This window comes from Tupaia chinensis, unplaced genomic scaffold, assembly GCF_000334495.1.
Source record: "Tupaia chinensis unplaced genomic scaffold, TupChi_1.0 Scaffold138441_1, whole genome shotgun sequence".
NCBI lineage: Eukaryota > Metazoa > Chordata > Mammalia > Scandentia > Tupaiidae > Tupaia > Tupaia belangeri.
The window spans coordinates 240,184-255,604 of NW_006198338.1; the positions used below are offsets into that span (position 1 = coordinate 240,184).

Below are 15,421 nucleotides of genomic sequence, written 5' to 3' on the forward strand. Positions count from 1 at the left end.
AAAGCGAGAAATCACCCCCCCAGGGGGGATGGTCACGTAACAATCCCTTCTCCTCCATCCTCCTCTCGGGATCTTGGGCACACACGCACATGCGCCCGACGTGAGTTCTAAGCCACGAGGTCCGGGACGTGAACCGCAGTCGACTACGTGGGAATCCAGCGACATAGCCATTAGGCTAACTGTTGGTTCCCTTTCATTCTTATAGAAAGAACAGTACTCTAAAATTTCAAACTATTCATTATAAAAGTGCAAACCTCACTTAATATGGGTTTATCAATGTACAGACTTTTAGGTAAACCATTTTAGAAATTCTGAACTTTTTTTACAGGTAATTCTGCTTTCTTTTCCTGGAATCATTATGGACATGACTCTCTGAAGCCTTAATGCAACTTTGCTTTCTTCCAACATTTAGGCTCACAGACTACTTCTGGTATGTTTTTCCCTCTGCCCAGAGATTGGTATCAACTACTCTTCCAAAAGGCACTGGCTTCTTCTATCTGAAAATCGTTTCAGACACCACAGGTACTAGGTCTACAAATAAGCTTGTTCTATGTTCCAGCTGGAATTTGTCAGATGACAACAAAAATACCTAACAGCATTAATCATTGTAGAGACAGAGCAGAGAGAGAGTCTTCTTTTTGCAAATGTTCATGGATTCTTACTGACATTTTCGATTCACCTGTATTTTAGTAAGTTCTTTTTGCCTTACTCTAAGGAGAGTTTATTAATCCGTTCTTTTAACTTCTGAGCAACTAACTTATCTTGTTTTCACTAATGTTAACAAACACAGAAAGCTGCATATTGTCACACCACATGACGAGCCTAAATTTCAGTTATCTCCCCCAAACTCAAGAGACTTTGTGTCTTTTCTTTTTCTTGACCTACAGCCCAGCCATTCTAGAACTGGCTTCAGAGTGTGCAGGTCTCATTGACTATTTAGTCAACATCATCTTTATCTGAAAGGAAGGAAACCCCAACCTCTGTCCAGAAGAGCACCATAAAAACTAAGAGCTCAGAAATCTTAGTACAATATATAAATACCCTATTTTCTTGATAAACAGTAATAATAAAAGGTGAATAGAGACCAATACCACTTATCAATCCTTGAAAAAAAAAAAAAAGACCTCTGTCAGGACCAGCAGATGGCATAATGGTTATGTCACTAGACTCCCATGTAGTCAACTGTGGTTCAAGTCCCGGACCCAGCAGCTTAAAACTCATGCCAGGTGCGTGTGCATGCGTGCCCAAAATATCCTTAGAGAATAATGTAGAAGAAGAGATGGTGGCATGGCCAGACCCCTGGGGAGTAATTTCTCGTTTTCTGTCTCTTTGTTTCTCTCTGTCTCTCTGACAAGCACACATGCCCAATAGCAAAATTCTCCCCCCAAAAAAACTGTCAATTTTCTCCATTTGAGCCCCCCAATTAAAATTTATTTTATTTCACCTTTATATTTACTCTCTGACGGAGCATGACGTTGAGTAGTAAACTCCAGTTTCACAGAGGCCCATGGGTACACACAGTGGCGCCCTGGTGCTGCTGCTAGCCTGTGCTATAACCGTGCCTATCTCTTCCCAAGTCTATTATTGGTTTGGGGATAGCACAGTCACTGCTTGGAATCAGCATCATGGGGATATTTACACCATTAGCAAACAACTGTGAATCAGCGCTTTTTACCCAGAGACCTAGGTATTAAGCATTTACCAAGACAGCTCTGGCTACACCCTTCAGTTTTTCCAAAACTAGTCAAAATGGCGGAACATAAAACTGATCAAAATGGCGGAACATAAAATCAGTTAATATCCAGAATGTTCAGTTATATGCCAGACATAGTGGTTGGCCATTCCCATTTATGATATTTTCATAGACTATCTTTTGGTGCTTTATATCATTTTGGTAATATTTCCTGGGTGAGACTACCATCAGTCAACTCTTAAAAGACAAAAAATATCATTGGTTTATAGCACATTTTAGTCAGAATATCCAAAGCAAATCACCTTTAGCTGCCCACCAGATTCAAATAATTTCCAGATATTCTTGATCCATCCCCAGAAGGTTTTATTTCCATAACAGGCAAACAGAAAATTCAGTTATTTTTGGTTATTAACATTGTGGGCTAATATACAACTTATTACATGAATTAATACACACTGGGCTCTCCCTCTCCAATCATTTTGCAGTAACTGCATGTCTTCTGAATGACATGGAGAATAGAACCTAGCAAGCTCTGAGTATGCGGCCCAGCTTTGCCAAAATCTTAAACAGGTTGAAGGGGTGTTAAGTTTTCTTGTTGGGTCTATGTGGGGTTGAACCAGAACTTTGGACTTACCAAGTGGTCTATCATGTATTACACACACACACACACACATACCAACACACACACATGCACACCCTACCATATCACATGATTCCCATAAATGTAATAGTCTCAAATATCATTAGAAACTTTTTCTAGTAGAGGTTCTCATTTTGTTGTTCATTAAGCACCTGAATTTAGGCAAGAGGCATATTTCTACCTGAGAGGTCTGTGTAGTTAAATTCCCCTGCCTTTTTATTAGACTTCCTCAGAAAGCCATGGTATCACCACATGAGGAAGCCAGGACCCTCTGGCTGCTTGGGACAGTACTTGGACTGCTTCTACTCTCTGGGGGCATGGCATTCTGAGTCATCTCTCTCTGAGTCTACCACTCTTCCTCCCTCCTCTGTAGCATTCCCTCTCACCTCCACCCACACCTTAAACAGGACTCCCTCTAAGATTGCCTCCATATTTTTGCTTGCCTATTGAGCTAGGCTAGGTCTAGCTGTGCTCACTCAAAGACAAGGGCAGGGCATTGTTGGTGCTTCAGGCATCGCCTGCTCTTTGCCACACCAGCTCCCAGGACAAGACTGTTCCTCATGTTCTTCTCTCTTCTGCACTGCTTCCCTGCATCCTGATGCATTTACGTTCCTCCACATTCTACAACGTTCTATTGTCTTCTGCTTTGCTGTTCTGCCTACTACTCAGGGAAGGCTTGGGGGAGGGATATATTCCTACTCTTTTTTTTTTTTTTTTTTTTTTCCCTGTATCTGAAACCATCCAAAGTCACAGTCACAAGCCCAGATCTGAAATAGACTCAAAACAAATATGTTTGTTTTCTAAGACTTGTAACCTGAAGGGGGCCCAAGTTTTTCATCATTCTCCTGCTTTTCTCTCCAAGCAAGTATCTGGCTAATATTGTTAACCATTTCTATGTAGTTTTTAATTTTTGTTATTTTTTTCAAATATAGAGCTATTTCTAATATTCCTTTTGATTCAACTGTGAGGGTAGTTTTTTTTTAATACCTTTTATTTTATTGTCTTTTTTATTATATTGCATTATGGGAAAATGTGAGATCTTATAAATTCTGTTTATTGGGCAATGTGCAATATAGTATTGTGTTTGTTAAAATTTATGCATGTGACATTATATTGCATTTATGACATACGATTTGCTTTTTAAAATTTCTCATAGTGCTTTCCAAATCCATCTATCTTATGTGGCTATATGTGATTAATTTATTCTCACTGTTGTTCAGAAATTTATTTATACTATACCACAATTGACAGACATTTTGGCTAATTTTCTTCTATATATCTATCTCTTTTTCCTTCATTGTCAATTAATGATTCACTGAACAGATTTCAGTTTAGCTCTTTTTTCCATTAATTCAAATTTTCTCTAGGATAAGTGTCTAAAATAATAATTGCCTTATCATGGGTTATACAATATCCCGCTTTGGTAATATCCTCCAGAATCCACCCTGAAGGTATTGCAATAGTTTATAAATTCCCATCAATAGTATATGAGACTTTCCCCCACATTCTTGCCAGCACTTGATAATTTTTTATTTTTGCCATTTTGATGGTTGCACAACAATATCTTGTTTTGCCCCATGTCTCCAAAGAAAGACATGTGTCTTCAGATTGAAGAAACTTGAGTCCTAGGCAAAACAAATAAAAATAAATTCATACTTAGTGACATAGTGAAACTTCAGAACACCAAATGCAAAGAGAAAAAGCTTAAAAGGAAAATAAAATGTACTTACAATACAAGGACAAATAGACTGACAACAGATGTCTCATTGGCAATTACAGAGGTCAAAAGACAATGGGAGGATATCTTCAAAGTGCTGAGAAAGGGGGGAAAAAAAAACCTGTCAAACTACAATCTTATATGCAGATGTTTAACGTACAATTATTCTCCCAGTCTTTCCATCTGTTCATCCTTGGTTGACCTCCCCACCTTCTGAAGAAATAAATATTTTTCCTTAATCAAAGAGATGAGTAGTATCTGAAGATGGGCAAATCTTAGAACCTTATGCTGACCGGTCACATGATGGGTCGAAGAGTAGCCCTATAAACAAAGAAGATCATAAAGAGCTCTGGACACTCAGCCCTGAGACCAATTCAACCTTTCCCTCTCCATACTTTGGAGATGCATCCTACTTTGTTTCTGTGACTTACATCTGAAAGTCCTGAGAGGAATCTTTGCCTGAGATGAAAACAAAACAAAACAAACTGAAGAGAGGCAAAATGAGACTAAAAGAAAATTAGAGACAGAAACAGAAGGGCAACTTGGGAAGTTCTTGTCAGAGTTTATTTTTTAACTAGCTGGAGTTGTAGGAGTGGTAGAGGGCAGATGACATAGGTAACCCAACCACTATGAAAGGTGAGGGACAGAGAAACCACAAAAAGCAATAGACAAAAGCATTGCCCAGCAGGGAATAACCTTTAGTGAACTCTCACACCAACAATTTTCCAGCTCAGAAAATAGAGTGACTCCATGTCTCTGTGTACATTCCCACCACAAGTACAGAAACCATCATTTATGAATTCCAAGCCACCTTCCCCCGCTGGACGTAAGTACGTTTGTATTGTATTTCCGTGTTCTCTTTATTAAAATGAAAACAACATCATTCATTTATATCACAGAATTTCAGAGCTGGAAAGTTTCTTAAAGGTCCTTTAGTTCAACTCTCTTATTTCACAGGTGGGTGAATCCAAGCCCACAGATTTGAGTTATTTGAAGTGACATAGATAGTTAGCAACATATATAAGGATAAGACCTAGAATCCTGATACCTAATTCACTTCTACTTTTCATATACTACACTATCTCTCTATCTATATAAACTATATGTGCCTTACATAATGCTCTACGTAAAGTAGACATTTTTCTAAATCCTGGCTGGCCACATATCCTTCTTTTCTTTCTTCTCCCTGGGTTTGTTTTATTAGAATATTCTTGGATTTGATGTTAAAACTGCTGTCCTCACTATGCCATTACAGCTAAAGACTCTATCCCCTGGGCATCAGAGGGATTATCCCATACCTCACACCATTGTATTAGCTAAATGGAGCAGGCATATGTGGCTTGGAGCAGATAGTAAACTGATGTGGCAAAATCAAATATGACCCAGTACTTTGGACTCTACATACTTAGCATTTTAACACATTCTAAAGAGAAAAAAACCCAACTGTGAAAATATAGTAAAAATCTTGAAAAGGCATTGAAGCAAAAAGCAATTATCTCATCAACAACACAGTAAATTTAATCAGATTTTGTTATCAAGTTTTCTCTACCCTCTTTCCAAAATCTTTCACTTTGTGTGTCTTATTCCCTGATGGTCTCTTCCTTCTATCTTCCCATGTGTAATTCCAAAAACCCCCTTCCTTTCTCTGGAGCCCTTTAGCCTCTACCCCAAGACTGTACTGCCACCTGACAAACCATAAATGTTTTGCTTTGCCAAATGTTTCCTATTCCTCAAGCCTGCCTCAGAAGCTCAGTTCATTCAGCCAGGATGTAAGTAGAGTGTATATATGTTTCTCTTCCAGAATATGGAATCAACACCTCCTTTTCTGAACACCAGATGGCTCCAAGTAGTGTTTTGTATCAATAAGTGAACAGGCTAGACTCTCCTTGATCAGATTTTTGGAGTTTTAAACACAAGTAAGTAGACCTCTGGTAAATAGCCCCCTCTATAATATTCCTTCTGAAAGCTTAGTGCCATCGAGGTACACTGTAGACTAAATAGTAGACTAAATATTTAAGCTTTTGGAGAGGTTCCCATGGTTTGTAGAATAGCTATAAGAAGGCAAGACCAGCATCATCATTGCACATCTGTGAATCAAGAAACTGAGGCATAGATAAATTAAATGACTTGTCCGAAGTCATCCAGTTAGTGAGAAACTAAATTCCAGCCCACTTTTTCTTACATAAATTCATGCCATTTCCAAGGCTACATCTCCTTGCCCATATATCTGAAACTTTCTTTGAGCCACTACTATCAAAATGCCAATAACTGGAAAATTTAATTTACTATATTTGTGCTATGTGAAGGTATTACAATTTAGCAAAATTTCCATGATTTAGAAAACACAATAAGAGAAAATATCAAGAAACTGAGTATATGTTTAGAAATCAGATATTATTATTATTATTATTATTATTATTTTGGAGAGGTTTTTGTTATAGGGCGTGTGCACTTGCCAGCCAGACAGAGAGAGACAGAGAGACAGAAAGCAAGAAATCACCCCCCAGGGGGGATGGCCATGCCGCAATCCTTTCTCCTCTGTTCTCCTCTTGGGATCTTGGGCACGCACGCACACGCACCCGGCGTGAGTTTTAAGCCACCGGGTCCGGGACGTGAACCACGGTCAACTAGATGGGAGTCCAGCAACATAGCCATTACATTAACTGCTGGTCCCATCAGATATTATTTTAAGTCAAGATATATATCAAATCAGGTTAAACTGAGAAGCTAATATATTCACATGAAATCTTACTTTATAGATATTAATTGTGTATGGTGCCTAAATACAAATGCTCATAGAATTTTGTTCAGGGAAGAATAAAACTGATCTGTTACATCCAAGAATTTTAGTTCTGCAGATTCTATTTTATGAAACTCGGTATTTTGTTAGCTCTAAGTAAGACCAAGCACCTCAACTGTGGGGATTGCTCTGTTTAATATTGGCAAGTATTCATGTTAGAGGTTCAACACTGTGTCACCTGCTTCCAGAAACTCTGGCTAAAGAAAGCAAAAATCTTTTGAAAATGGGGGAAGGATCTGGGCATTTCCTGTTCTTTAAGTGGATGAACTCAGTTGACACTTAGACTAAGGCAGAGTCTTAGACTAAGGCAGAGTCTTTGGCTATAGCCCCTCAAGTGCTTTATGGCCCACTAGGGCCATAGGCCACTAGGGCTAGGACATGTAAGACACTCACATTTTTGTCTAAAGCTCAGATGCAATCCTTGAATAATTTATTGAACTGGAGGATAAGAGCAACCTGAAGTTTTACATTTAGGAACTTACTACAAGTCTTACAGATTTTGCAGAATCCAGAAATGGGAATGGAAGAGAAGGGATTATGGTGTGTCCATCCCCCCTGGTGGGAGTGGGAAGAGCTTTCTCACTTTCTCTCTTTCTCTCTTTCTCCCTCTCTGTCTCTCTCTGGCAAATGTGCGTGCCCTATATTAGCCAACAAACAAAAAAGTGGATAGAGGGCAAAGGTTGGTTAGTTGCCTAAAGAACTCCAAATAGGGGGCTCAGATTTTAAGGCAAAATAAATTCTACATTTGGGAAAAAAAGAAGAAAGAAAACATGAACTTGATTTTTTTCCCCCTGAGTAAATAATGTTCTAGGTTAAGCAAGTTGCCTATGTAATCTCTATATTAGAAAGTCACTACCTCACATTGCTCTAACACAGTGCTATGCCAGTGCTTAAAAGGTTCAGAAAGTCGAGCTCCTTAAGAGACAGCCTTATAGGGAGAGAATGGTTGGGTGTGGGGTGCAAGGGAAGGAAACATTTGACAGAAAAATGTAAAATTCTCTGTTCTCTTTTTTTCTAGAAAGATTTTTGCTATAGTCCACATGTGCTCATTGGAGATACAGTAAGCAAGAAATCACCCCCCTGGGGAGATGGCCATGCCACAATCCCTTTTCCTCCATTCTCTTCTAGGGATTTTGGGCACACAAGCATATGCACCCGGCAATTACATGGGAGTCCAGCGATGTAACCAATACGCCATCTGCTGGTCCCAAGAAAAATGTAAAGTTCTCTTTAGGAAAAAAATACGTGTTTACATGTATCATGGTGGGGACTATAGGTAAAATGTGAAATTAATATAAACAAATAAATAAATAAATATTTTTTTAAAAGAAACAACCTTATGCAGCCTTGCTGAGTAATACATATACACTAAAGAGTTTTCATGTTCACAGACACTTGAGTTTCACAAGTCGGAGGGAGAAGGCATTGGAGCACATCGCCAACCAAACCTGCTCCTGTGTGAGTAAGGCCCACCTGTAGTTTACTGTACTAGGAACCACGACTTCCTGTTGGCCTGGTTTTGCACAAGGAGAGGAGGGAATGGAAGGGTGGGAGAACACAGGAAGCAGCTGAAGGAAAGAAGCCTCAGAAAGAGAAGAATCTCTCTTTCTGTCTCTCTTTCTCTCTCTCTCTCTCTCTCACACACACACACACACACATTCATGGACACATTTTGTGCCAGATGCTCCTACCTCTTTCTTTGGACTCCAGAGATTTTCTTAGTACCCCAAGAGCTCACTGAAAAGAAACGTAGACCAGAGAAGAGGAAGGTATGTCACATAGGAAGTTGAGTTCCATATCAGCTGGGAACTTTTGAAGACTTTAAGACAATGTAAGTAATAGCAAATTAAAACTATAGGTGAGACCAGTAGGTGGCGTGGTGGTGAAGGCGCTGGACACTCCCACATGGCCAATCACGGTTCAAGTCCTGGACCTGGTGGCTTGCTTTCTCACTTTCCCTCTCTCTCTCTCTGTCTCTCTGCTCAAATTAAAATAAAATAAATTGATAAATAAAATTAAATTAAAAATTCTTTAAAAAATCAATAAACTGTAGGTGAAAACACATTAAGGAGGCAGATTCAGCAGTGATATAACCATCCTGATGTACCCTGCAAGGCAGATGGGACCACAGCATCAGGCCACTTGGGCACTGAAAAGTCCTAAAGTCAGAACCCCTCCCAAGACCCCCTACTGGTTGCTTGATAGTGGGAAGCTGCACCAGTCAGAAAGGTGATTATTTAGGTCAAATCTCAACTACCAGAGACAAGATCTGGAGAGAGAAGTTAGTGAAGATGGTAGAGTGATGAGGGTATCAAGTCCAGAGCAAAAACAATGTAGGATGGCTGTTAGCAGCTCTGCCAGCAATCTATAAACCAAGACATTCTGCGAATTTATGATGTAGAAAAATAGATAACGCTGGAGAGAGGTGCATGCTTTGGGATGACAAATGAAGGAAAGAAATGACTGAAATTGATTGACTAACGGTTGTACAAACACAAGAGATGGGTGTGACTGTCAGATGAGGTGTATGTGGAGGAGTGGGGCCTAACGAAGGACATTTGGAGAAGGGATATGGAGGTAGAACATTGACGGGATGGGGAGGTGTGGTGTTATGGGTTGAAGATATTTTGATCAACGGGACTGGGGAGAACTGTTCACATATTGAAATGCTCACATTGTAAGCTAAATCAACTCTCTGCAAGAAGCCATGGTCTAGAAAGATAATGGACTTGAAGTTCTGAAAAAAATGCCACTTGATCTTGATCTTAGAATCAGAGGAGAAAAATCACAGCGAAAAAAAGTGGATGGGTTGATTTTGCAAATAAGAAGTTGGGTGGATGACCATAGTGAAAAGAAGAATAGTCAGGGAAGTTAGCTGGTACCATAATCCACGTTAAAAAGAGTTGAAGAAAAAAAAGACACTATTTATATTCTAAGTCAAATAATGAGGTATCAGCAGAATAGAAGCTGAATAAAAATTTAACTCGGAAAATGATTTTTTTCTCATTGCTTGCAGCCATCACTCCAATTGAAAATAAATGCAAAATCGTGCAGCTGGCTTTAGAGACCATGAATGATCTCCGTCAGCAGAAAACGGAGGCTCTGCTAAAGGATCTGACTCAGGAAGCTTATAAGCCAGAAGAGAAAGAACAGGAGCTGTCAGCTGCAGGAGAAGGGGATGTTCACCAAGAATTTAAGAAGTAGAAAGTAAATCAGAGGGAAAACAGATTATGTAAAACATTTGTTGATCACCATGACAGCAAAAACAGTCCAGAACATCAGGTTTTCCTTCTTGATGCATCAGATTTCTTCCTAGAGAGAAGAGAGATGCTGCCTTTCTGAAACAGAAATTTCAGGTAGTTAACCCAAGGATTTGTGTGCTCTAGGGACCAGAGAAATAAAAACAAATCCAGCTAAATAATTACAATCAAAAGAAGTCCTGGTAGCCTGGTAGCCAGGCTGGCTCTCCTGAGGTGGTCCTTGTGAGTACTGAAGTCATATACTCTGCATTCACCTTTTCTTTTCTCTTTCTTTCTTTCTTTCTTTCTTTCTTTCTTTCTTTCTTTCTTTCTTTTTTTATTTGCCAAAGGGTGAGTGCAGTTGCCAAAGAGAGACAGCTTTCTTTCTTTTTTTTCTTTCTATTTTCCAGAAGGTGCGTGCAGTTGCCAAAGAGAGACAGAAAGAGAGAGGGAGAGACACCCAATATGGCATAGTCATGCCACAATCCCCTTTCTTCCATTTATCCATCTTACTAGAATCTGAGGCATTCACACACACACACACATACACACATGCCAGTGTGTTTTTCAAGCCACTGGAGCCAGGATTCAAACTGTGGTCATCCATGTGGGATCCAGCTCCCTAAACCACCAGGTCATAGGGTCAATCCCCATTCATCTTTTTTCTATTACGGAAGAAGCAGGCCTCGGGTGTGGTGGCACTCGCCCTATGGAAGAAGCAGGCCTCAGAATGAATTAGCTGTGAACAGCCTTCTCCCTGGGAAAAGAGGGTTGTATGATGTGTTAAAGGAAATGTTGTGTACTCTTTGATCTACATACAAATATGATTTAATTGATAAAAGTTGCCAGTAAGTCTACTGAGTTTCATCCCCTGTCAGTAATAGACTATCCAAACTTCCTTGATAATAGCCACCATAGGTTCCCTCTATTTCATCATTAATCAAGTAGATTTGCCTAAAAGTCAACTTGGGGCTGTGCATGGACCACCACATGGGCCAGGAAAGTCTTCGCTCCTCTTATGTTGACCCTAGTTGGGCTTCGTTAATAAAGGATGGCCCCAGAAGCTCTTTCTGCAAGGAGGGCGAGTTTGGTTCATACTGACGTAAATCACTTCCCATCTTTATCCTAATGGCTGTCATTGACTCTGCACAGATAGGAATTCCACCACATCAGCCACCTCCTCAAACACTGGCCCTGATTCTTCCTCACCCTTTCTCCCTAGTGATTTTACGTCTCCTAACTAGAGAACAGACATCCCTGCTGAAGGAACTTTTAGAAACTTAGATCCTCTTGCCCCAAGACAGCACCTTCTTCCTGAACCTCAATTACTTGAGATTGTCTGCCTTTCTCTCCATGCAATCTTTACAGCCTTGAGTTCTAGAGAGAAGCCCGTCAACCTCTTTAGACATCACTGTTGAGTCCCACAGTCGTCCAGCCTCGGGTTATGAATGGACGCTTGGAACAGTTCATGTGCTTCACAACCCAGCAGGAAGATTAGTTTTTTATTAGGCTTAACACATTTTTAGAACTTGCTTTTATTGTGAAGAGATATTTTTGAGTCATATGATTCAAGTCTAACAGATACTGGACTTGCTATGAAGTAAGGCTACGCTTAAGATGTAGCATCTCATTTTCTCCCCTTTCCTCAAACCTATCTTGTGTATATTAATTTAGTTTACATAGTTAACATAGCTGATGCAACAGAAATGGACTTTTAGTTCATGTTGAATATAAAACTTCTACATAAATTTGTTTAATAGCAAAAGTATAAAAATAATTATTGGGACGAGGTGCTAATCTAGGCCCTTTCGTTCATCTCTGTACTTTGACCAACTAGCGAAAGTCAACACGTTGAACTTGGTGGTAGGTGAATTGTTGCCTAAGATAGTAAGTAGTTACTAAAATCCCTGTCAAGTAACCCAGACCTGTGATGTAATGCCAAATAGTACATTCTAATTCAGTAAATAACTAATATAACGATTCTATTGATATTTGCTTTCAGCTGTGAAAGGAGATTGTCAGACTCTCTTGCTCCAGCGGAATCCTCTATGTATATAAAATTAGTAGTCAGCACAGACCCTAAAAGCCACGTTGATTGATGAGAAGGCGTGGCCTAGAATCTCAGTGGCTCCATCTCCCTCTCACTAGGGAGACCTCATGGTCCACCAAGCTCAATTTGGAAACTTCGAGGTTGCACTATGATTGCACTAAGTTCAAGGTCATAGTTTCACTGTTCATGCAGACATGATTAACCTTTCCCATGTATGAATGCAAAATACCCTGAGGTATAAGATGGATGTGTGATTTGATTAAAAGATGTTATTTTTTAATCACTGCTCTTAACCAACCATGCCTGCAATGAATACCTGTTACACACAAGAAGACTGAGTATGCAAACTCTCTTCAAAGGATAGGTGTACTCTCGGATCCACAGTATCATCTTTGTCCATTAGGACACTTCACTTTACTTAAGCAGAGAGTGAATGCCTGTTAATCATGTTTTTAACAGGATTGAGAGATGCACCGTGGAGTCAGTTAGGAAGCTTTCCCAGAACTTCTCCAGATCTAAGTTTCCACATTCCTCTGCTGTTAGAACAGTAGCCCAGATGCACACTGAGCAAACTGCTGTTTCAGAACACAGCCTTGACTTTTTACAATAAGGTAGAATGTTTGCAACTTGGCACAAAGTTTTCTCACGAATCTTTATTCCCCGGGAAGACTGCGTTTTGCCCTTTTTCCTACAACTCTGATCTTCTACTTCATAGAGAAAGTTAAAGCCATTGGCAGGAACCGCCTATGCGCCAGAATCTACATACTCCTTTCCTCTATTCCAATGAAAAGGAATCCCTGATCCATGCCTAATATCCCTGCCTGGGCCCACAGTTCCCCCTTCTCATTTCCTCCACTCTTGGCACTGTAGCGATCTCTTCCTGCTTCTTCATACACCTGTTCTGCTGTGCCCTTCTCAGCAACATTTCAACATGCTCAAGGATCTCCTGAGTTAATAAAACACTCTGGGCTCAAACATCCATTGCCCCATTGCTCTGCTTCCCTTCATGGTCAAGCTCCACTAAGAGAATTACGTGTACATATGTTGGAAAATTCCTGTTCCTCAACTTCCATCTACTCCACACAGAGAATGCCTTACAAGGTCACCGACCATTCCTGATTAATAAACACACCAGTCACCTTTGACTTCTCAAAAGAATTTAAATGCTTGAAAAATTACACCTATAAAAAAAAAAGAAACATCTATTCAGTCAACAAGTATTTATTGAATTTATTGAGTTTTTACTGATACCAAGAACGGAGGATGTAGCAGTAAACAGGTGATGGTGATCATGGAGTTTACATCAGGATAAGAAGGTGAGTGAAGCATTACACAAGTAAATAAGTGTGAAGACAAAACCAAACTCAGAGTGGTGAATGGAGTATAACTATGGAAACAACACTGAGTTTTCAAGGGAAGCATCTCTGAGGTTGGGTCGAAAGTAACCGTGCAAAAGATCTTGGGCCAGAACATCACGGTTGGAATGTTCAGCAAGAACAGTGCCCCAAAATGGGCACGAGCACCAAGTATACACAATAGCCCTGTTTGCACATACAGAGAAGATACAAAGAAGCCAAGAAAGTGTGATCTTGTGGGTAGGGAAAAGGTTTCTGCGTCACAAGTGAAGGGGACCAAGCCTGGAAGAACAATGAGCCTTGTACCCTAAAGGCCAAGGCATGGCCTTCCCTCCTTCCCCTGGCCTCCTAAGTTAAAAAGTGTTGAAGTGTTTAGGGAGGAGTGGGTGGAAGTACCACTGCCTATATCTTCTAATCTTCAATCCCAACTTTTGGAGCCAAATATGTCAGCCAAGTTTGGGCTTAAAACAAACTGGGGTGGCTTCTGAAGTGGACCCAGTTGGAGTCTGAATAGAGAGAGATCTGCCCCAGTGCCTTTGTTCCCACCCCCAACTCTGGGCTACACAGAAAAAGTAGCCCAGAAAGAGCTTCTAGAAGGCCACTGCAGAGAATACAATGGAACCCTAAGCCAAGGCCAGGTCCCTGAAGGGTATGTGTTAGAATATGGTTTTCTCATGATCCACTTCAGAGGTCAGGGTCTTCAGAGACTAGGAATTGATATGAGACCTGGAGGGACTCTCCAGCAGTTGTGCCTGGGACAGAAAATAAGAACCCAAAGATACTCTCTCAAAGCTAAGCCCCCCAACATTTATACACACAGTTACACATCAGTCACAGGAGCACGAGGACCTCTGAGGAGCCTCTATTTGACCCAGGAGGAACAGTCCTCCCCACAGTGTGTGTGTGTGTGTGTGTGTGTGTGTGTGTGTGTGTGTGTGCATGTGTGTGTAGGGGGTTGGTAGAACTGGAAGGTGTGGGGATGGAGATTAGTTCCTATGGCTCTCCTTGAGAGCCCATACTCAATATCAAAGTCCTTCCCAAGAGAGTTAAGGGCTACGAATAGTGAGAGAAAAATAGAAAGAAGAGATAGGAAACCAACTCCCTCAACTCTGACCCACAGTAATTGGGTTCAGACCTACTCACACCATGGAAAGGCCTTCTACCAGGGAAGGAAGTCTTTGACTACTTGACCTCCCCTCATTCACCCCTTCCCCCATTTAACTCTCCTCTTCCCAATGGCCAAGCTCCTCTCCTCTTCTTCTTAATCCCACTGCACCATTAGGCAGAAGTGTGGAAAAGCCAGACAGGGAAAGCTCTGAGTGACCAGGCCTCAGGAAGTTGGGGGGTCATGATCTGTAAACAGAAGCTCTCTAAGCACCCATTCTGGTCCCTCGAAAGTGCCCCAGAGTCATCAGCCTATGTAGGCAGGGAAGAGTAGGAGGACAGCAATTCTGTGCCCAGGCCCCTCAGGAGAGTGAATGGGGGTCGGGTATCATGGTTGAAGCAGAGAACTTGCCTAAGATTACAGCATTTGAAAAGCAATCGGTTCTAGAGTTGGGACCGTCCAGATGGACTAGACAAGGCTTAAAGGCTATGTCTTAGAGTGTCTGCTCTCACCTTGGCTGGGACCAGGAGGACATGTCCACAATGCCCTGAGTGAGGTGGAAGACAGGAGACTGATGCGTGGGAAGGAGCTGTTTTTTCATGTGTTTTCTCTCTGCTTCTGACACAGCACATCAGCTACATCAGACATGTGAATGCAGACCGCTCCTGCCCTCTCTGGGGACTTCTTTGCATGCCTGGTATTATAGAGCAGTCTAATATCTTACTCAGAAAATAGCACAGATCTCTCCCAGAGCCATCTGTGACTGACTACAGGCTAGTACAGAGAACTAATTAAGGGGACCACATGGAAACCAAGTGGCAC

At 40.9% G+C, this 15,421-nt stretch overlaps 1 protein-coding gene across 2 annotated transcripts in view; it reads right to left on the reverse strand.

Annotated features, from left to right (window-relative positions):
• Positions 1–2,035: 2,035 nt before the first annotated feature.
• Positions 2,036–15,421, reverse strand: part of MOBP (myelin associated oligodendrocyte basic protein) — a 42,813-nt gene continuing 29,427 nt past the window's right edge. For both annotated transcript variants that reach the window (XM_014592752.2, XM_027765500.1), the window contains 2 exons: positions 4,064–4,147; positions 2,036–3,958 (listed from right to left, as the gene is read on the reverse strand). The gene's annotated coding sequence lies outside the window, so the exon portion shown is untranslated. The remainder of the gene's footprint in view (positions 3,959–4,063; positions 4,148–15,421) is intronic.